General features: G+C 39.0%; 1 protein-coding gene and 1 long non-coding RNA gene across 9 annotated transcripts in view; one reads left to right on the plus strand and one right to left on the minus strand.

The window, feature by feature from the left end:
- Positions 1-157, minus strand: part of LOC138158129 (uncharacterized) — a 16,321-nt gene extending 16,164 nt beyond the window's left edge. For both annotated transcript variants that reach the window (XR_011167561.1, XR_011167560.1), the window contains exon 1: positions 19-157. This is a non-coding gene — a long non-coding RNA (uncharacterized lncRNA). The remainder of the gene's footprint in view (positions 1-18) is intronic.
- The window catches only part of FOXP1 (forkhead box P1), a 689,298-nt gene that overhangs the window by 2,991 nt on the left and 663,915 nt on the right, over positions 1-22,392 (plus strand). Inside the window, exon 1 of one of the 7 annotated variants that reach the window (XM_069084097.1) lies at positions 195-333. The exons of the other annotated variants lie outside the window; for them this stretch is intronic. The gene's annotated coding sequence lies outside the window, so the exon portion shown is untranslated. Of the gene's footprint in view, positions 1-194; positions 334-22,392 lie in introns of those variants that run through there. 7 annotated transcript variants of the gene reach the window in all.

A 22,392-nucleotide genomic window follows, 5' to 3' on the forward strand; every position in this document is an offset into this window, starting at 1 on the left:
CCCCCCCCATCCCCAAACCTGTATTCTGGAGACTTGTTGCAAGCAGCCCTGGTCTCTGGCCGACCATTGAGCCGAAAGTTTGTCTGCAGGAGGAAACGAACGGGCGAGCGCCCGAGTCAGCCCCAGCAGCAGCAGCAGCAGCAACAGCATCAGCCGCCGCCGCCGCCGCCAAAGCAGTCCCAGCAGCAGCAGCAGCAGATGGTGCTAGGGAGGAGATGGTCGTGCGGGCTCTGCTAGCCTCAGAGTGGGCACGCTAAGAGCTCGGCTGACCTGTCTCTCTGTTCCGGGTAAGTGGAGGACACTCGGCAGAGACTGAGGCGTCTCGGATCGCAGGTCTGTGGGACCCTAGGAGAAGGAGGAGGGGGAGGATTGTGTGTGTGTGTGTGTGTGTGTGTGTGTGTGTGTGTCTGTGCGTGCAGTTGGAAAAACTGAGAGCAAGGTTGAGGAAGAGGGAGTGCTTTCTTGCCAAAGCCCCAGACTTTACAACTCTGGGTTCATTTAGTGATAAGGAGAAGGCGAACAGCAAAGGGCACATCCTTCAGAGGTTAGGTGTTTTTAAAAAATGGAATTTTCCCTTTTTTAAAAGCAGCAGATCTGAGATCAAAGTTTAGCCCCGGTAGTATGTGTTGCTATAAAATGTGGTGACATTCCTCTCCCCTCTTGTTACTCTCTCATTCCCCTTATAACTATTAATTATTTCCAAGTCATTGTGTTTAAATATCATTGCTGGGCTGATTACAAAGTATATTGATTTACTCTGCTCATCTTACTAAATTTATTTTTTTCTTTTGCTCAACCAGAAAGATTGAAATGAAACTATCCCCCCCCCAAAATACCTTCACCATGTTGAAGGATGAAATTAATATAACTATTGCATTTGATTATTTCTGTGCTTCTGAAATCTACTTTGAAGAATTAGAGGTGAGCTGATATTCCTTCCCAGGTATCCTGTTAGGATTTAATTTCTTGCGACTGCCATGGAAATAAGCCTGCATATCTCAAAATCCCACACTGTACATACACACCATTCATTATAGAGGGATCCAAAACATGCAGACCATATATACTTTACATTTAGTGATTCCTATCCTTGATAATTGATATTGAACAAGGAAGCTAAGTAAAGCATCAATGACATTTTGGACATTGTAGTTCTGGGAGTAGGGGAACCTGCTATGGATGGTGATGGCCTGAAGGATAATTTTTTTTTTCTCATCGTGGTGGCCAGTTTTTGTTGAATCTTTTAACCAGTGTTTAAAAAGGAGATGGAAACACTTCAGATTTCACTGTCATGTGGTGGGATATATAACTGAGAAAGAAGAGTAGCTAATATTTTCATTGTTAGTGAGAAAAATGTTATATGACTTTTTTTTCCCCTCCACTGGAGTTGTAATTCTAAGAGTAGACCTAGTTTTTTTTTTTTTTAAGTTCAGGACAAGAAGAATGGATTCCTGGTCACTCACACACACACATACACACACACACACACACACACACACAAATAGAATTTTTATTCTCCCTCCCCCTATCCCCAGTCCCTTTATTTGAATTATCTCATAATTACACAGCATTAAACACACACCCAGCCCCACTCAACTAGTTACCATTCACAAGGTGTCGGCTAAACTCTCATTGAAAAAAAAAGGTATTGTAGCTTTAACATCTTGCCTTGGAAGCATTCTTTCTCCTTAGTCTTTGGATTAGTCATTGTATGAGAGAGAGAGAAAAAAAAATCACTTTTTTTTGGGGGGGGGGAGAAAGTAAAGTAAACAGCCTTCAACAAGTGAACCTTGACAACCCAGATTAAGGAAGGCAGTGGAGATCAAACAAAGCTGCTGCTGGGCCGTTGTCAGGGGCGGCCTCAGGGAAAGCTCTGTACCGTGCCATTAGGCTGCCAGAGTCTATGTTCACTTCTGCAGAAATGGACCATTGCAAATGCTGATCTTTGTTGGGCAACTGAAGGTTAACTTGGATAGAAAGATCTATAGTCTCTTCAGTCGTTATTTTTATTTCTTTAGCTTTCTGAGTGGCTAAACAAGTTAATTTTTAAAATGGACTCTGGTGATCTGAACTCCACCCAGAAACAGCAGAGTGGGTCTTTGCATTCTGATATGAGTTTAACTGCTCAGAACCACATAGTGGAATTCTTGTCTTTCCCCAGAATTACACTCCCCAATTAGAGTTTACGAAAATTCTCTCATCTCCAGTCTGAAAAAAGATCTGTATTGTTAGGGGAGGGGTGGGGTATTTGATATGGCAGTGTAAAACTGATGTTCAACAGAAGCATTTCATGCTGAAACAGTTTGGGGTTGGTCAGTTCTTGATTTTATTTTTTTAAAGCAAAACAAAAATTTCAAAAAATACTACATTGACTTCTCAGCATGTCATTAAGCACAGACACTTTGCAACTTTTATTCAAATTCTTTGAAACTTGTCTTTGCTTGTAGAAAAGGAAATGTAATTGCCTTACATTTTTAAAGGAAGTAGTAACAGGAATTACTGTAGCATTTTGTTTTCACAGGTTTGGCAAAGCATAATGCAAAAAACTCCAGCAATTGAAACTGACAATATAAAATTTATATTGTTTATTTTGCTAGACACTTAAAAAAAAGATTTTGCATTTCTTTTCAGTCCTGCAATGTAAACTATTTTATTTTTCTCTTCTTGCAATAAACCATTCTAAAATTAAATAAAATGTCATTTTGAGTTAACTCAACCAATACCATGTTAAGTAGGAAACAAGATAAGTTAACATCTACAGAAGAATTGAAAAAAAAAACCCTTGTCATTTAGGTGTTATACTTTTAATTAGCAGCACAGAGCACACAATGAGCACTTTATGTTGTTGTTAGGTTTTTTATAAGCCAGTCTCACAACCATCAGGAACAACCTATTGCAAAGTCTGTAGCTTTTTATTGCATACACCTTTTATTGTATAATTAAGAATGTGTGTTAAACATAGCATGTATGCTATTAAGCCATTTGGTGTAATATGTAATGTTTTTTAAAAGCTATAAACTTGTTCTAGTTAAATCATTTGTACCTACAATAGCAAAAAGTCACCTTAGTTAATATTGGGCCTGTCAGGTCTGCTTTTCCTGGGTAACTTTTCCTTCACTCCTTTTGTGAAAAAAAATCTCTACCCTAAACTTGTAAATTATGTATTCTTGTGCTGGGTTGGAGGATAGACCCGTTTTCAGTAGATGTTAGAATTAGCAGCACAACTTTGATATTTCAGAAATAAACATTCATGAAGTGGTGTATCCTATGATGTTGAGTGAATAGTGAGAGAAATAGAACAAAGAAGCCAACTTTTATTGAACTCAGTTACCTTTTTATAAAGAGTCTAATTGTGGCAGTTATTTTGTTTCTACTTTTACTCAGGAAAGACCGAAGTGATTTTTGAAAGGTTACTCACCATAAGGAAATGTGTATGTGTACAGAAAATATGTATTAAGATGTGGATTACATTTTAGTGAGTACCTCAGAATATTTACAGGACATGATAATAGTTCTGTCTTTTAAAAACAATTTTAGACATATGCTCATAAAATTTAAATAGATTAGAGAATGTCAGAAAATAGTATAAATTTTGTTTATGATTCAGTTACTTTAAGGCACTTACATTAAAGCAGCTCATTTAACCCTGGGTCTGACTAGCATTAAGTGGTAGAGGGGGCTTCTAAGGAGCCCCTATTGCCCTTTGCTCTCCCGATAATCTTAAATTACTACAACTTAATTGCAACTTCAAGGCACTCAGCTCAACATGTTTTTTATATGACTGAGAAAGGGTGTAAAAGGCAGCATTAGATTTGCACAGGTGGTAGGTTTTGTTTTTTGTTTGTTTGTTTTTTTTTAATAGTTTTTACTTAGGCTTGTTTCTTACCTTTACATCTTGTCAGGTTCATTAATAAAACTCATTCAAAATAAATAACATTTTTAATGAGTAAATATGAGGTGTTGTTTTTTAATATCCGATGCAATAGAAGACCCTCTGCCTGATATACTAAAATTATCCCTGGGGGGAGACTTGGAGGTATAGACTTTATCATTATGTGTTACTGAATTTCTTTTGTCTTTTGAGGGGAAAGAGTTTTCTTTTTTCTTTTTAATTATTGTAGGTAGTTAGACAAGGTGAAGTAACCTTCATACTGTGAATGAGAGGGAGAAGTCCAGGATGGGGTTTGGCCCGTGGAGAATAGAAGTCAGACATCTATCCTACTTGTGAGTAATCAATGCAGTGACTTCCAGGCCTCCTCATACTCTTAAAATTTTCACTTCGAGGAACCATTTAGGGCAGAAGTGGCCCTTACATTCCAAATTAATAGGACCTGGTTTGGTTAAAGTTACGGTGGACTGAGTTAGAAGAGAAGGAGGCTGACAAATTCATGGACACCAGCCTTTTGACTGAAATAGCCAGTTGTTTTCACATGAGCTGAATGACTCTGGAGTTTGTTACAGTATCTCTGAGGATATGTTGCAATGGTGTGGTAATGGGTGGCCAACAGAAAAGAAGAGTGTTTTAAAGAATGGTATGGCCTCTTTGATTTCAAGAAAATGTTGCAGTTTATAGGTCTATTGCTAATATCCTTCTGCTAAATTTGGCTTGGGGTGCATGGAGAGGTGGCCATTGGCTCTCCTCTAGGACAGCACAGTGGAAGGGAGCTAGCTGTGCAGTCATCAGGGAGAAACAGTTTTTATAGCCTTGTTTGTTGTCAGTAAGTTATTTTTGATTAACAACATGGTCAGATGTGGCAAGGGCATTTTTAGTGATTGCTTTTTAGAAATCAAATTCCTATTGATGAGGTTTGGCTTGAACCTATTATTTTCCTCTATTATTTCACCCCATCAGAAGCTGCACTAAGCAGCTTGGGGAAGAGAATCTCTTCAAAGCTTGTTTTTCGGTTCTGATTCCCTAGATACCAATTTTTAACATATGTATGGTCTTGCTTACAACAGGTGTGTGCATGGCCCTCTTGAACAATTATTTTTATGAAACTTTAATGGAGAAAATATTTTTTACACAATCACACAAGGGAAGGAAGTGGGGTGGGGTAGGGCTGAAGGAAGCCCAAATGGAGCAGACCTGATACCTGTTCAGGTATAAATTATTTTTGCCTTATGGCCTTCTGTGCTCTGCTTTTTAAAAGAAGTCTCCATTTAGTGCCTTGAAATGGCAATTAAGTTGTAGTAATTTAAGATTATTGGGAGAGTGCAAAGGGCGGTAGAAGCTCTTTGGAAGTCTTGTCTCCACACTTAATTCAACTCAGTCATGGGGTTAAAGGAGTTTCTTTAGTGTGAGTACTTAAAAGTGACTAAATCATAAACAAAATTTATATTATATTCTGATAAGTGATAATCTATTTAAATTATATTAAAGTATGTGTATGAAAAATCAAGACAGAAATCCCATCAATCTCTATAGGGCATCTGTACAGGGACATATGGACAGACCTGCCAGAATAGAACCCATGTCATGAGATATTTGCATATGTCGGGTGTGTAACACAGCATGTCTATACTTTCTTATAAAAGCCAATTTATTTGTCTTTCTAAATAGTGTTTTTTAAAAGTAGGAGCAGTCTCAAAGTAGCATTAATAATCATAAAACTGCACTCAAATGATTTTTTTCTTATTACCTGCTTTCCCCATATAATATAATTCCGAGCTTTTTTTGATTCAAGTGCCCACTTCCTTTGTTGCTGGCCTTGCAATGCTCCCAAATCAAACAGGCAGCGACAAGAGATGGTTCTTTCACTGGGACATGTTCGAGTCTGTTCCACTTTCCCAGTCTGAAAGTAGTTTATACTGACACCTTAGAGGCCAGCTTTTCTATCATAAAGTGGATCTGGAGATAATATTATATCCTCCAATTGTATTAAATATGCCGAAATATGAAATGCTACTTAAAGCACCAAATGAATAAAAAGGATTCCTAAGATGTCTTTACCCCCCTTAGCTCTGCTATTGACTCATTATGTGACTCTTGGCAAATCATTAACTTCCCATGCACTGGTTTTCCATTCTGTAAACTGGAGGTAGTATTTTTAGAATCGTTCTTTAAGATCGCTGATTAAAAAGCCCCAAAGTAGTATTATTTCCCACGTTTTAAGGATTTTCAGGAGACTGTCAGGGCATTGCTGGCAGCTCTTTGGAGAGAGTGCCGACTGAGCTGCAGCTTCTCACATTTATTCACTGAGTTAGTGATGCTCTTACAGGAGCGGCTTCCCTTTCTAGAGACAGTAAGTATGTTGATATAGGCCGAGGTAATGGGGAAGGAGACATGAATTTGCGTAGCTGATTCCAAAAAATCGGAGGGGCTGAACCACCTGTTTAGACCTCCGTTTTGATGGAGTGTTAGCCTAAAACATTGCTTGGGAAAAGGTGAAATTTGGAAAGGAATAAGGCCTCTTTTCAGGGTCAAAGAAAGGAAGAAATTGAGATACTTGGTGTTTTCCACTCCAGAAGCAAGGCAGAACAAAAAGGTGTCACAGTTCAACAAGATGGTTGGCACAAGTAAAAGCATTGTTAGTTTTCCCTTAGCATCCAGACATTTCCTTTCATATTGTATTGTGGTTTCATCCATGTTTCCCAATGAGTGTTGTCAGGTTGTAGCTAGCAATTAGTGTCAAATGGCTTTCCTTGGGCTCTCTGACACTTTTTCTTCTTAGTATTCCATCTCACTTTCTTAATCAGAACTGTTTATTCATTAATTAGTAGATTAACCGTGTTAGCACATCAGTAAACTAAAGTAGTCAGATTTCCCAGGGCATCTTGGGAAATTCTCTGTAGTTTTATGTGACTGGACATGCAGTATTATTGATTTAGAAAGCTTAGCCAATGGTGCCAAAGTGTTTTTAAGAGATATAAATAGAGAAAGCAGGGTAGCAAGAAGAATGCATCTGAAAAGATTATGTGATAAAGGAAGATAAAATGCTAAGGAGGTTTGTTTAAATATTCAGGGCTTCAGCTAAAGATCTAACCACTAAGATCAAAAGAGTTATTTAAATAAAAATTGTACAGACATAGTTTTCCTCTGCATTAGTAACATGGCTTTTGAAGTTATCCAGCAGAAATGTGTTTGTCCAAAATGCCCTATTTTTCATCTTGAATTGCCATTTTGACTTGGAGTGTTTTTCAGCTAGAAGTTTTAAAACATTATCATTTTAATAACTTTTCAATTAGCTTGGTGTCATTTTCACGTGACATACAAATGTGTATTTTTAAGTTACAAGTTCAACAAGCATTTAGTAATCACCTACTGTGTGACAGGTGCCTTCTTGCTGTGTACACTTCATTTGCCTCTACAGTGTCCTACATGTCTGTCTTCTTGTTTCTGTTCAGTTTTCCAGGCACTCTGTTTTTACATAGCATAATCGGTCTCAAACAAGACCAAAGAAAACAAAATAAACCAGAGGATCTTTGGGAAGATGGCAGAACACTTTACTACCCTAACAGCGAATAAAGACTTTTCTATAAAAATGAAAAATGGAAATGATTGGAAAAACAGAAGATGCAATAGAAAAGGAAAAGTAGTATTAATGTCACTGGTTAATGAAACACACAGTATAATGTTAAATCATTCCTCTCTTGTTTGTTGAAAGGATGTTAATCTTTTCATTATGAAGGGTTAAGTAATTAACTATGTGTCTTTAGGGAAGTACTGACAGACATCTTTTAGTGATTTATTATTGAAATGTTAAAATAGGAAGTTTACTCCGATTTTAACTTTACAAGGGTGGCTAGCCAGTTAAACCTTGTGAGAGCAGAGATGTGCGGCTCCCACAAGCACTTAGTGCATGCAGGACAAAATGCTTTTTAGAGAAAATAGGGCTTTGCAGCAGGCAGGCAGCCCGTGGCTGCCAGAGTTTTCTCCTGGAGCCTCCTGCAGGCATGTTGTTGCAGACCTTGTGTTATGAATGCTTTCTGTGGGTTTAGGAAGGGTTCATCTTGTTTTCTAAATAATGGCTTTTGTTGCAGTATGATGCTTGTTGACAGTAAACCAGGAGCATTAACTTGGGTAAGCTTACAACAAATTCTTTTACTTGTAGAAGCAAGTTATCTTGCTTGGCCCATTAGGTTGTCAAATCAGCCAGCCCCTTTGTTTCTCTCCATACTGAAGGTGTAGTGCAGTGCCTCAAGTACTCCTGCTGGGAGGGTGAGGCAGAAAATTCACACAGTGGGCATCCCCTTCTCCTCCTTAATCAAATAAAGTTATTAAGCTGTTAATATGACTGATTTCCCTCTCCCTTAAAAAAATCAAGGACTACATGAAACACTCCCATGCAAAAGGACATAATATTTGGTATCAAAAGTATTTGTTCTTTTCTTTCATAAATTACAGAATAACAAAACAGGACCCATATAGACCACTTAGTTGAGTGCCCTGATTTTACATTTAAGGAAACTGAGGCTGATGCAGCTCTACGTCATCTGAATCCAAGGCTAGTGTACTTTCTCCTGACGAACAGCAAAAATAGTCATTTCTGCATTAAAAATGAATTTCACATAAAAGGTTGATCATATATTAACAGACATTGATTTATTAACATACTAGGAATGAATTTCTGCTGTTATTTGTTGCAAAAGTGACCTTTTTTAGCAAATAAAATGTAGAATATTATACTTATACATCTTAACCTTCAAGTTTAGTGCAGTCTTTCTGGGAAGAGGCAGTGGGAAGAATACTGGATTGATATCAAAGGTCCTGGGTTCAAATTCTGAGTCTGGTATTTCCTAGCCCTGTGACCTTGGGCACATCATTTCTTTGAGCCTTCCATTTTTCCTGTGCTAAATAAAGAAGAGGGTTCACACTGATGATCTTGGAGAAACCTTTAAGGTCTGGAAACTGTGATCAGTGACGTAAAGAAGTTAGACTGGAAGGGGCCTCTAAGATTCCATTGAACTTTGACAGTCAGTAAGCCTCTTAAGAAGTTCTTCAGATAATTTATTTCCTCTAAGCACTACATACATATGTGTGTGGTGAAGCTCTGAATTATACATACGGTTACATGGCTATACATCCATATATGTTTCAAAAGCATTTTGCTTTCTTTAAGGACAGCAGAGTATGATGAGTTTAGGGTGTCGGTTTAAAAATGCAAGTGTAGTTCTTGATTTTTACATAGTAATTGCTTCAGAAGGATTTTTTTAAATGAGACATTTATCTGGATTATGAAGTTTTTATAAAAATCATGATTCTAACACGTTTCTTTTAATACAAAAATATCAAGTAAATAATTCCTTGGAAGGCATTAGCCGTTTTCTTAGCATCTTTTAAAGTTGTAACCTAGGACTTACCAATTATTAAAGAAATGGATTTGCTAGAGCATTGGGCAGCTGTAGTTTGAGTAAGACATTGTCAGATGTTCCAATTCTCCAGTGTGGCCATTTTCACTGGCCAGCCCTCTATGCTGGGACTTCTCTCCCTCCTCATTTCCATCTCCTGGCTTCTCTGGCTTCAAGCTGGTGCCAGATCAGATGTCACCTGTCCAAGAAGCTTTTCTGAATTCCCCTGAATGTTACTATCTTCCCTCTGTTGGTTAGCTCCAGTTTAGCCTGTACACAACTCATGTACATACATGTTTTCATGTTGTGTCCCCATCAGACCGCGAGCTCCTGGAATTCTGAGACAGCCTTTCTTTGTATCATCAGCACATAGTAGGTGATTAAATGCTTGTTAACTGACTGATTGACGTTAGCAAGTACTTTATATTTGCACATGAATTCATGCTATGGTTAATTTCTCATTTAATATAGGAATTTACTTATGGGCATTTTAAGGGTTTGCATTTATATAGTAAGATTTTATATATATATATATGCGTGTATATATCTAGCTATATACATAAAGATACACATAGATATAAATGGGAAGATATTTTAAAAATCGTATATGTCAAATTCAAGCTCTGTTATCAAACTTGCTGCATAAGCCGGAGTTTATGCACTGTGATAATGCTAATGACTAAGGGAATCAATGATGCATGACTGCAGGAAATCAGTGGTATAATCAGAGAAAGTTATCAGTTTTTTTGTCATTAAACATTAGTGATAAATAATACACTGTTCATTTTTAGCAGATAGAACATATTTAATTCTGATGTACAGAGTTTCAATTTAGTAAGGTTCATTGCTGAAGAAAACGATCATCTTTTATAATTTGAAAGAAAAGATGGGAACGTATTTGTGTCAGCATGGGTTACTTGCTCTGGCCCTCTAGGAATGTGGCTCTCTTTTTCCAAACTAAATAACTTAGTTAATTCTATTGATATTTTATTGGAAGGATCAACTAACAAACTGAACACATTGCTGTAGTCCTTCAAGAAGAACACTACCAAGGGAGAATGTGCTTCTCTGAAACATGCACAAAGGATACCTATCAAAACAGAAAACTTTATTGTAATTAAAAAGAAAATGCAGTGTCAGTCAGTTGACAAGCATTTATTAAGCACCAGAAACTGTACTAAGTTCTGGAGTACATTGTTTTAACCAGGGTTCTTAAATTGGACATAGCTTGAAAAGGGGTGGCTAGGTGGTGCAGTGAATAGAGCACCAGCCCTGGAGTCAGGAGGACCTGAGTTCAAATCCAGCCTCAGACGCTTGACACACTTAGTAGCCATGTGACTTTGGACAAGTCACTTAACCCCAGTTGCCCTCCAAAAAGCAAAAAAAAAAAGTTTGAAAAAAATCACCATATCAGTCAAGTAATTAATTACTTGCTTATTTTTCTTTTTAATTTTGGTTCTTCTTCTATCCCAGTCACGAACTAGTAGCATCATCTGGGGAAAGGTGTTTAAAACTCATGGGGTTTGAGTGGACCATATATATAAAAATAGTGTTCAGGAATTGTCTCTAAGCCTCTGACTATAACATTTTGGGAATCTGTGACTTTGAAAAGTAGCATAAGATATATTTAGTGCTGGTTTATTAAACTGAAATATTTGACCTTTAAGGCCTTTGTCTCCAACCTTGAAGTGTTGTGAAAACATAAAGATGGTACTCGAGCATCCTCCTGCTCTTTCTCCACGATGGCCATCTCAGGGTAGATCAGAAAACCCTGCCCCTTTATTGAAGGATGAAAGAGCGAAGTGAAGGGCTGTTTTTTAAAGTTTTAAATAACATAAGGAAAGGTGTGACTGAAGCCAGAATGAAGACTTCCAGATCAATATGGAGATAGAACTTTGGAAATCTGATTCCCAGGAAAATGAAAGTGGAGCAAGGTGCTACCTTGAGTTTGCCTTTTCCTTTTCCTTCAGTAGTTGTCTTGCCCATGCAGACTGTAGTCAAAGGAGTGACTATGAAGTTGGGAGGATCTGGGTTCAGATTCCACTCTACCACTCATCAGTTTTTTGTTTTTTTTTGAGGACAATTGGTTTTAAGTAACTTGCGCCAGGTCACACGGCTAGGTTTTTTTGTTTGTGTGTGTTAAGTGTCTGAGGCCGAACTCAGGTCCTCCTGACTCCAGGGCCAGCACTCTACTCACTGAGCCACCTAGCCCTCTCTCCACTCACCAGTTTTATTACCATGGACAGATCACTTAAGAAGGAACATTTACGTGGAGCTTTAATGTTTACAAAACACTTGATTGTCTCATTTCAGTTTTGATTGACCCCTCTGAGCCTTCTTTCTCTTCCTGCCACATAGGTTCACTGTGAGGTTCAAATGATACCATATATCGAAAACAATTTGCAAACTTCAGAGTGCTAGGCAAATGCCAGCTATCCCTTTATGCTAGTTATTAGCAGTAGCCAATCTTGCTGTGTTCATATTGGACCTCACATTAGCAGGTTTGGACAATTGCATCAAACAGTGATCTTGGCAGAAGTCCCCTGGGGGCTACGATTATGCTACTCTCTGTCTCTGTCTCTCTCTCTGTCTCTCTGTGTCTGTGTCTGTGTCTCTCTCTCAATGTGTTCTATGCCAAGATCTGAACTTGGTGAAAGGCTGTTAAATTTATTTCCTTAAAGTGTTGCCCATAGCTTTCTCTTCTCCAATGGCCTCCTTGTGTTGAGATGAAAGTATGATGAACATTTGTGTCCAGTTCCTTCCTGTTTCAGTATACCTGAACAAGTTACAGGAACAAGGCTGGTCATGTTCACTGACCCAGTGAGCTGCAACTCCTCAAGATGTGAAGAACCAAAGTAGGGACCTGTCTAGAGGTTCATGGCCATGATTGATGGAGAGAGGGAGCTGGAGGGGCAACTTTCAATATACTCATAAAGAATCTTTCTGATCTCTTCTTCCTCAGGTCTAAAGGAGTAAAAAGGCTGGAAATGTGAATGGGTCCCTCAGGAATATAGTCTGTTTACCATGCAAGGAGTAAACAGAGATTGCCTCATCCCTGTTTGCAAGATTTGCCGGAGCTATATGCATACATTTATACATTTTCCATCATCTCTCACACTCTAAGAACTTCTTGCCTGCTGCCAAAGCTTGTGTCTTTAAAGAAAAAAAAATTCCCCAGCAAGTTAGCTTCTTTCAAGGCTCAGCTGATCTCTCATCTCTTGTGGAAAGCACTTCCTGATGTCCCTGCATGTTAGCTGTCTCTCCTTTCATTGCTTCCTCCCCAAAGCATTATCATACTTATCTATATGTTGTATTATTTTAGGAGGATGCATGTCCTGGGAGTGCAAGGATTATTTTTCATTTTGTCTTGCTATGCCCAGCACATAGTAGGTACTTAATTCTCATTGGAATTAAAAGACTCGGCTATACTTAGCAACACCAGAACTGTGCAGGAGTAGCTGGTAGAGACCATGGAGATTTTCCAGGCCAAAAGTAACTTTTTTTCTTTTTGTCAGGTAATTGGGGTTAAGTGACTTCCCCAGGGTCACAGAGCTGGTAAATGACTGGATTGGAACTCAGGTCCTCCTGACTCCGGGGCTGGTGCTGTATTCACTTTGCCACTAGCTGCCCCAAGACCTTACTTTTAGAGATGAGGCAGTATGGGCCCAGAGTCACAATGCCACGATCATTTTCTCACAGGTGAAGTGAAGGCACTGCTGGAGACACCTGCCTGTGCCTCTTGCCTCCAAGTCTGGGTGCCATCGTATTATCATGTTGCCCCCTGAGCTAGTAGTTTATCAAGGCTGAAGCAACGGAACAAAAATATACCCCAAAACTACTGAGGAGGACACCCAAATTTCCCACTCCTCAGCAGCTTTGCCTCTTCTTTGGACTTATCTCTCTTGTGTTCCATTTTTGGTCCTTTATGTCTGTGTGTTTAACCCAGATCTGCTCCTTCCTTCTTGGTTTGACTTTGGTCAAGTCACTCACCATCACCTGTGCTTGTTTCTGTGTGTATAAAACAAGAGGTTTGTACCAGTGACCTCTGATGTCCCTCCCAGATGAAGAGGCAGAGACATGATGGACTGAGCTCTGGCCTTGCTGGCAGGAAGACCTCTCAGTTCCAATGTTGCCTGCCTGTTTTCTTGGGCTTCCTATTTCTGGACTAACTGGAGGTTCAGGGAGTGGGGCTGCCTAGGATTGGTGACAGGGATTTAAGGTGTCTGCATGGGTAAGAGGTGCAGGGATTAGCAGGAGAGGGGTTTTGGTGAATTCTGCATAATCCTGTCTAGAAGGGAGTATAGACCTTGTACGTCCGTGGCCTCTTATTTGCTTGGGATCCCCCCACCCACACAGCCAAGGGGGTCTAGAGAACTGTCTGTTGCTGTATCTCCACATTGAGTGTTTGTGTTTTACTTAATCAAGCTTCTTCTTCTTCTTCTTCTTCTTCTTCTTCTTCTTCTCCTCCTCCTCCTCCTTCTCCTTCTTCTTCCTCTTCTCCTCCTCCCCCTTCTCCTTCTCCTTCTTCTTCTTCTTCTTCTCCTTCTCCTCCTCCTCCTCCTCCTTCTCCTCCTTCTTTTCTTCTTCTGATATGATTGATTGCCTCAATCTCTCCATATCTTGTAATCAATTCCATACATGGCCTAAAACATGACCTCAGAAACTTGGTAGCTGTGTGTGACCCTGGGTGAGTCACCTAAGACCCTATGACAATTTTCATCATTATTTGCACATTGTCCCATTAGACATGCAGTAGATAAAGTGCCAGGCCTGGAGTTGGGAAGACTCATCTTCTTGGGTTCAAATCCAGCCTCAGACACTATCTGTGTGATCCTGGCCAAGTCACTTAACCCTATTTGCCTCAGTTTCTCATCTGTAAAATGAACTGGAAAAGGAAATGACAGACCATTCTAGTATCTTTGTCAAAAAAACTCCAAATGGGGTCATGAAGAGTTGGACATGATTAAAATGACTAAGCACAGGTGCCTCGGGCAGTTTTGTGAAGGTTGGATTAGAAAAGACAGTGCCTGGAAGCAGGAAGGTTAATTGGCATAGAGATTTAGGCAAGAGATGGTGAGTGCCCAGTGATAAAGGTGTTGGATGTTTTAATGGACAGAAGGCAAAGAATGTTTATCAGTTAGAATTGAAAAGACTTAATAACTGATTGGTTGGGGGTAGGGGTGGTAGTTAGAGAAAGGAAACAGGCTTGGATGATTCTGAGGTTATGAGCCCAAGACTAGGTGGGAAGATGGCCTGGTCTCCTGTTTACTTACTTTCCTCTATAGGACCATGGCAGGCTTAGAATTACCAACCTCAAACCTTCATCACCACCTGAAGTTTCATTTTATCTCCTGGCCCAGGTCTTGAGAACACATTAACATGACATTTTCAGAGATCTACCATGACCAAGAGTTTCTTTCTCTTGGCCGAATCCCTTACTTTATCCACCTTTTTTTTGTTGCACCTTATCCCAGCCTGAATTTATCTCAGGGATTTCTTCTTTGGGTTGAATTCATCTGTGGCTCCCAAAGAAGCTTGGTATAAGGTGTGACATGTTTTGGTTCAGAGCAGAACTTTTTAAACTGGAGTTTGTAAATAGATTGGAAACGTTTCTAAGAACTTGGATGGGGAAAAAAATCCATCTTTATTTTTACTAGCTTCCAAATTAAATTTATGATTTCCTTCAATTATGAATATAGGCAACAAATATTATTCTAAGAAGGGTCTGTGAGCTTTTCTAGATTGTCAAATAGGCCAGTGGTGTGCTCTAGAGCTTGCGGGCACACACACAGACACAGACACACCAGATTAAGACCCAACACCCCGCCAACCCCTCCTGGTCAGAAGAAAGGAGCAGGTTTTGATTGAGAAGTGGAAGCTTTTGCCTTCCTCATAACTTGAGTATTGGTTTGGGAGATCCTGACTTTGTGCAAAAGGTTCTTAAATTTTTTCTAGTATAGAAAGTTGAAAGAAAAGATTTATTCAGTTGCCACCTGGTGTCAGCTTAACCTAACTTGCAGGTGCAGGTCTTTTGAGGGGTGAACATTTTGAAAGTTAAACCTGCAAAGAGAATGAGAACTGGAAGGCAGGGTAGTTCAGCTGGTTGGTGTGGTATAAGGAACTAGACATTGGGGCTTCTTCTGTTACTACCACTGTCCTCTCCCATGAGACCTTGGTGCTTAAATATTTACAAGATGCTTGAAATACATTGTTTTGGTTGACACTCACAGCAACTCCATGTGGTAAATGTGACCCATGTTACTGACTCTTTCCTGGGGAAGAAGCAGGGGCTCAGCATAGTGCCATGTCAGTAGCCTACCTGAAAAGTGTCAGAGCCCAGACTCACAGTCAAGTCTTTTAGCTCCAAGTCCAGCTGCCAATTCCAACACATTTCAGTTCCTTCCCATACTTCACCCTGTTATCTTGATTGGTTTCACTTTTCTCATTTGTAAAATTAGGATGTGAACTCTGTCCCTCCTGTATCCCCAAATCTTCAGTTCTCTGAGCTAATTCAGGAGGTCAGGTCTACCATTTTATCTTGCCCAATTCCTGAATCATTTCGTGCCCTTGTTTCTCAAGATTCACCCAAACACCCCACAGTGGAGGGGGATTTTGCACTGGACTTAGAGATAAAAAGTGGAGAGGTGCAGATCCCAGCCCTGTAACTTAATTAGCTGTGGGCTCTTGGCTAAAACCAGTTTCCTTGTCTATAAAATTCAGATAATAATGCTTGTACTACTTCCCTCACAGATTTCTCTTGAGTATCAAATGAGATAGGCTCTGTCAAGCACTGACATGTCAACCTTTAGAAAACTTCATTTTAATGCAAGTTATTGTTACTATTCTTAGCACCTTTTAAGAATGATAGGGTAGAGTTTCTGTTACAGGAGGACATGGGCAGGAATCATAAAGGATTAGAAAATGTGTTTAGTACTCTGGAGAAAGTACCATGTTGCTGAGATCACAGATCCAGTGACATAATTGAACAATCAGTCATTAACCCTTTTTAAAGCTACCACCATGTGCAAGGCACTGTTCCAGGCATCAGGGAATCTAAAGATTAAAAATAAAAAAGGTCCTGCTCTCATGGAGCTTACATTCTATTGAATGGCTGAAGCCTTAAGGTTATTATTGTAACCATCCTTCATTCCTTTTTACTTACTAGCCAACAGTGAGGCTGCCTCTTAGGGGATGTTACTGCTACCATGGTCTTTAGCTTGGAGCTCATTGGGAACTGGAATGACTCATGGCAGCCCTGGATTGAGTCTGCAGGGAGCAGGAATCCTAGGGAAGTCTCTGAAAGGGACTCCAGATCTTCCCTTCTTTTATGTAAAGATGTTGCTTGTTAATCTGGTATCTTGTGTTGGCCTTAGATCAAGGATCAAAGGAAAACACTAGGAAAGTGTCTAAATCAGTCCTCAGGGAGCCCCAATTCAACTGTAAAATCCACATGTGACCTAGAAAATGACTTGGCTAGACACCTGTAAATGTGAGCCTTTGGATAGATACATGGTGTAGAGCCCTATTTCAAAGGACACACATTGGTGTGGACAGTTTGCCTTTCATTAAATGGAGAAAGTTTAATAGTATCTAGGCATATATGTAAAAAAACAAAACAAAGAAATTATCATTGGAATAAGTTGTAGTATGTCTTGCCATGGATCAGATGATTTTATTCTCTTCTGTAATGCCTACTAATTCCTGACACCTGAGTTGTCTTTGCAGGTGGGCAGGCTGCTTGGCAGAACGTTTCCTCTCTCCTCTCTAGATTACTTGGAGCACCCAAAGGGGGAGGGAGATCAGTTCTCTCTTCCAGACTTAGTAGGCTTCCTTGTTGCCTCACCATCTCTCCCTTCCTTCCAAGGGCCTTGTTCATCTTTTGCCCTTCCTTCCCAAGAGACTTTCCTGTGTAACAGCTGGCATCAGTTGAAAGTCTTCAAGAACTGAGCTTGTCCCCTTTTCCCTGTGACAAGAGAGCTCTTCCTGAGAAGCTGGTGGTAATCAGCCTTTACTTAGGTCCCTGTTCCTTACTGAAAGCTGGGAATGAGGCACAGGGGAATGATGTGTTTATTATGCATGCTATATAAGTTGAACTTGGGACCCAGATATTTTAAGTCTCAGTGGTAAGCAAGCTGAGGAAATTGAAAGGTCCATTGTGGTTTAGAGTTAGGTGCCCCCACCTTAAAGATGATATTCTAGTCAGGTCCATGCAGTGACACACACCCTTCTGAAAGAAGAGGTAGTAGACAGTAGCTGTACCTATGTGAAGTAAACCCCACTCCAAGTCTGCCTTCACAATGTCATTATCTACCAATCCCTTTCAGCACTCACCATCTAGTGTGATTGGCTTCTTGCTGTTTCATCTGTTATCTTCATGTTTTTGCACTTGTCCTCCATGCCTAAAATTCACTCCCACCTTATCCTTCCCTCTTAGAATTCCATATTTCCTTCAAAACTCAGCTCCAGTGTTTCTGATCCCCCCATCTCCTAATGTCATTTCCCTTGTCATTTCACCTTATATTTATTTCACATAGACTTGCTTATGTTCTTATTATCTCCTTTGATAGAATGCAAATTCCTTGAGTGTGAGGACTATTTGATTTTTTTTTTGTGTTCCCAGTACCTAGCACAATACCTAACATATAATAAATAGATGGTTATTGATTAATAATTACTTGATTGAGTAATTCTCTCCTTGTATCTCAGGCTTCACTTCTTTACTCCATATAGGACATGAACTTTGTTTGGACCCAAAAGACCTGGGGCTATTTTTTATAACTGCAGCCCTAGCCCATGAGCCTCTGAATAATAAATTTGGTTAGTCCATCCATTAGGCTACACAAATGTTTTGTACTCAGGGTCCACTTTGGATATATTTCCTTACATAATTTATTTTGCTTGGAATTGGAAAGTTAGAAACTCACCATATAAAAAGAAGCCATCTATGAACTTCTGATCCTAGCATTTGCTACTTGGGATATCCCAGGCATTTTGTTCTGCCAAGGCAGGTGTCTGTTGAAGGGACCTTGTTGGATAGTGAATTCTGGAGAGAAATTGCACATTTATGAACCGTAACTTACTGAGAGGATCACAACACGTTGGGGAAAGAGTTTTCCCTTCTGGTTAGCACATCTGTGTTTCTTGCATTTAGAGAGCAGTTTTGCCAAAATATTTAACTGTCCTGATAAAAATTCACAAATACATGTGGAAATTATATATGTTTTTATAGGATTTCACACTCCTGTAGAATGTAAGCTCCTTGAGGGCAGGATTGCTTTGTTTTTGTTTTTGCCTGCCCAGCAGTGAACACATTACCAATCATGTACTTACATTTGAAGTGAATTAAACTGAATTGAGTGTGCAGTAGGTCATGTTAATTAATTAATAAGATCACTGATCATGGTGAAGAGACCAACTGGAAAGAGGGTATTTATGTTTGCCACAATTCCATGTGTTAACCCACTAACATTATACACATAAGGATTTGTTAAATGGAGTTGATGAGAGTGGGAGAGGTGTATCTCTCCTAGTTGCTACTCTTCCTCTTCTGATAACATGGCATGGTATGGAATTCAGTGGCTCCGTGTGCTTATTTTTATTTCTGCAATAATCACACTATTATTTGAGAGCCAGCATGGCCTGATGGATATATTGCCGACCTGAGTGCAAGCACTGTCTCTGACGTATGCTGGTTGGGTGACTTCAGGCAAACCCATCACCTTCTCAGTATTCCAGGCAACTTTCTAAGAGAGTAACTTCCCATCCTATAGTAGTAGAGGGAATTTCTATACATGGGGTTCCAAAAATCAATGAAATTAATAAATCATGACTCTAGAGTCTTCTACCTATGTATATCTATCATCTATGTATCTATCTGTCATTCTCTATCTCTCTCTCTAGCTATCTAGCTATATCTAGCTATCATCTCTATTATCCCCATCTATCTAATTTGTTTTCCATGTAAGGAATTTTATGAGCATTTTTTTTAAAATGCCACCCTTATAAAGTATAGGTAGGTGAAATTCTTGCTACCACTTAAGTATCTTAAGTTCAGTATCTAAAGGAAGAACTGATGATTAGATTTTCTTCTATTCCAGAAAGCAGGCGTCAAACTGAATTTTTCCTTTATTTAATTTCTTCACATAGGAAGAATGTGTGGCTGAGATTTACATTTAAATGGCAAATTGACAAAAACTAAAAAAAAAATTCCTCTGATAAAGTTGTAAAGATGCAAATGCTTCATTCTTCTTGTTTTCATCTTTCAAGCAGACTGCTGGTCACTTGGCAGAAATCAGTCAATCAACCAGAATTTATTAAGGGCCTCCTTTTTGCCAGGCACTGTGTTAACTAGGCCTTGGATCATTTAAAAAGCCTAAATCTGTAAGATTAACATGACCCAAACCTTTTCCTGAGCACAGCTTGGGCAGGCCAGCTACAGAAGGCATTGAGGTTTACTGTCTCAGCAACCCAGGAAAGGGTTTGATTCCTTCCCTTTCACTTTCCATCTCTCAACCTTAACTCCACAAAGTACTTTGTTTTCAGGTTTACTGAAATTTAACCTTCTTTTAAAATTACTTTGAATTTTAGGTCATTTACTTATAAATATAGCAAGACCTTTTAAAAGATAAAGATGACATTTGTATCAGAGAAGCCTATTAAAAATTATAGCAACCAGATCAAAATGGAGTTCTATCTTATGCTTGTATCTGAAGAATGTGGGTTTTCTTCTGTTTTCACAGGTTTAAAAGATAAAACCTACCCTATTAAATAATCTAGAGAATGAAATTGGGGAATTTTCCTCATAGTGCATGAGGTTCAGTAAGGGGACTATTCAGTTTGAGGACTCAAGGTCTCACACAGTGTCACTTCCTAGCTGATTTTGTTCTGGGGTTTGTGATGGTTTGGTTTTGACTCTAGGCTTTTGAATAAGTGTTTTAAATATGGTTTGTTGTGTGTTTTTATTGCTTCTGAAAAGGGTGCAGGTGCAAATATCAGGAAGTGAAACTCTAGGAGCCCTGAGGGATCCTTACTCAAATGGTGCCAAGCAGGTATAGTAGACAAGTGTTATCACCTTACTGATAATCTGGCATCCTGTGGATATTCACACGTGCCGTGTGGATTACCGAGGGTGAAGTCATCCAGCAGTTTGGCACCAACATCAACTGTTCACAGGAAGGGAGACACCAAAGACAGACGTGGAAAGGAAAGCTACTTCACGTTCTTAGAGATGGCAGAAAAAGTAGTTTTTCTGCCACATCAGGGGAAGCAAAATTACAGTAGCTCTTTTGTCTGTTCATGTTTCACTTTGACTTTGAGGTTTTGTCAGTTGTATGCTGTGAAGGTTTCCTTGATAAGGGTATAAGCACCATGTTTCTAGGGTTAAAAGCCTGCTGTTGGTGCCTATTAGCTCTGGAACCCTGCTCCAGGAGACAGGTCTAATTTAGCCTGCGGTAGACAAGTGCCCATATCTTGAAATTACTATATAATGTAGAATAATTTGGAAATTGGAGACCTAGCATTGGAATCCTAAGTGTAGCCTGTCAGGACTGAGGAATGTAGTGTTTGAGCAGGTCCCTGATACAGTCTGATATCAGCCAAATTTTGTCTAGTGCAAGCATAGACTAGTTGGAATCTTAGTTGCCAAGTTCATTCCTCATCCTTTAATAAAAATGTTTTAAAATATTTTCCCCAAATAATCATATGTAAAGATAACAAATATAGACATTAAGTTTGTTTTTACTTGTTCTTTTAAAGTATTTTAATTAGCATCTTTGATTTTTATATCACATTTATTTCTGAATATACTCCATTTCATCCTCTCTCTAGCCATCTATCCCTTGTAATAAACAATAAACAAGGAAGAGAAAAATAAGCAGTTTAGCAAAGCCAACATATCAACCAAGCTTGATAGTATATGAAATGCTGTATACCTATAACCCTCCACCTCTGGAAGAAGAAGAAGAAAGAAGAAGATGATGATGATGAAGAAGAAGGAGAAAGGAAGGTAGAGAAGGAGAAGAAGAGAAGGAAGAGAAGAAGAAGATGTAGATGATGAAGGAGGAGGAGAAAAGAAAGAAAATAAAGTGCGTTTTCTTTTATCTTCTTTGGAGACAAACTTGGTCATTATGATTTTAGAACATTCAGTGCATATTGTTTTCTTGGTTATACTTTACACTGAATTGTTTCTTTTATGTCTTCTCATACTTTTCTGTACTGTGATATTCCATCACATTCATGTATGACATTTCTTTTTCAAGTCATTTGTTTATTGGTGGGCATATGCTTTGTTACCAGGTCTTTGTTGTAACAAAGTATTTCAGTGAATACTTTTATTTATTTGGGGACATTTCTCTCTACCTTTGGTAACTTTATGTATGTTCCTAATAGTGGGATCTCTGGTGTCAAAGGGGTATATGCATTTTAGTCACTTCCTTAGCATAATTCTAAATTATCTTCCTTAAAAATTATGTTTTTTATATGAGCAAAAGTCTGCCTTCTCATCCTCTTACCATGACTACACCAATTGAGAACTAAAGAAAAACAAACCCTGTTACTAATAGTCAATCAAAACAAATTTCCATGTTGGCTACATCCAAAAAGTATTTGTCTCATTCTGTAAGGAGTCTTTCATTCTCTGTCAGGAAGTAGCTAACATGTTTCATCATGAGCTTTCTGGAATCATGGCTTGTCATTAAACTGAAAAAAGTTTCTATTTCTTTCAAAATTATTTTGCTTTCACTATATTGCTGTCATTGTAGAAATAGTTCTCCTGATTCTGTTCACTTCTATTAGTTTAAGATCGTAGAAATCTTCCAAGGTTTCTCTCAAATTGTCCCCTTCATCATTTCTTATGACTAAGTAGTATTCTATCACATTTATATCATTAATTTGTTCATCCATTTCCCCAATTTCTGGGCACCATGTCAGATATGTCCTTAGAGTTTAATACTAATTTCTTAATATACCTTCTCTCTAGTGTTCTGTAACCCCTTAACCCCTTCTCTCCTTTCCTTCCTGTTTCTCTGTTAAACCAAATCTCTCTCTCTCTCTCTCTCTCTCTCTCTCTCTCTCTCTCTCTCTCTCTCTTTCTCTCTCTCTCTCTCT

The sequence above is a fragment of the Petaurus breviceps genome, unplaced genomic scaffold, assembly GCF_028583685.1.
Source record: "Petaurus breviceps papuanus isolate PSGF00001 unplaced genomic scaffold, PetGlider_PUasm1.0 174, whole genome shotgun sequence".
Classification (NCBI taxonomy): Eukaryota; Metazoa; Chordata; class Mammalia; order Diprotodontia; family Petauridae; genus Petaurus; species Petaurus breviceps.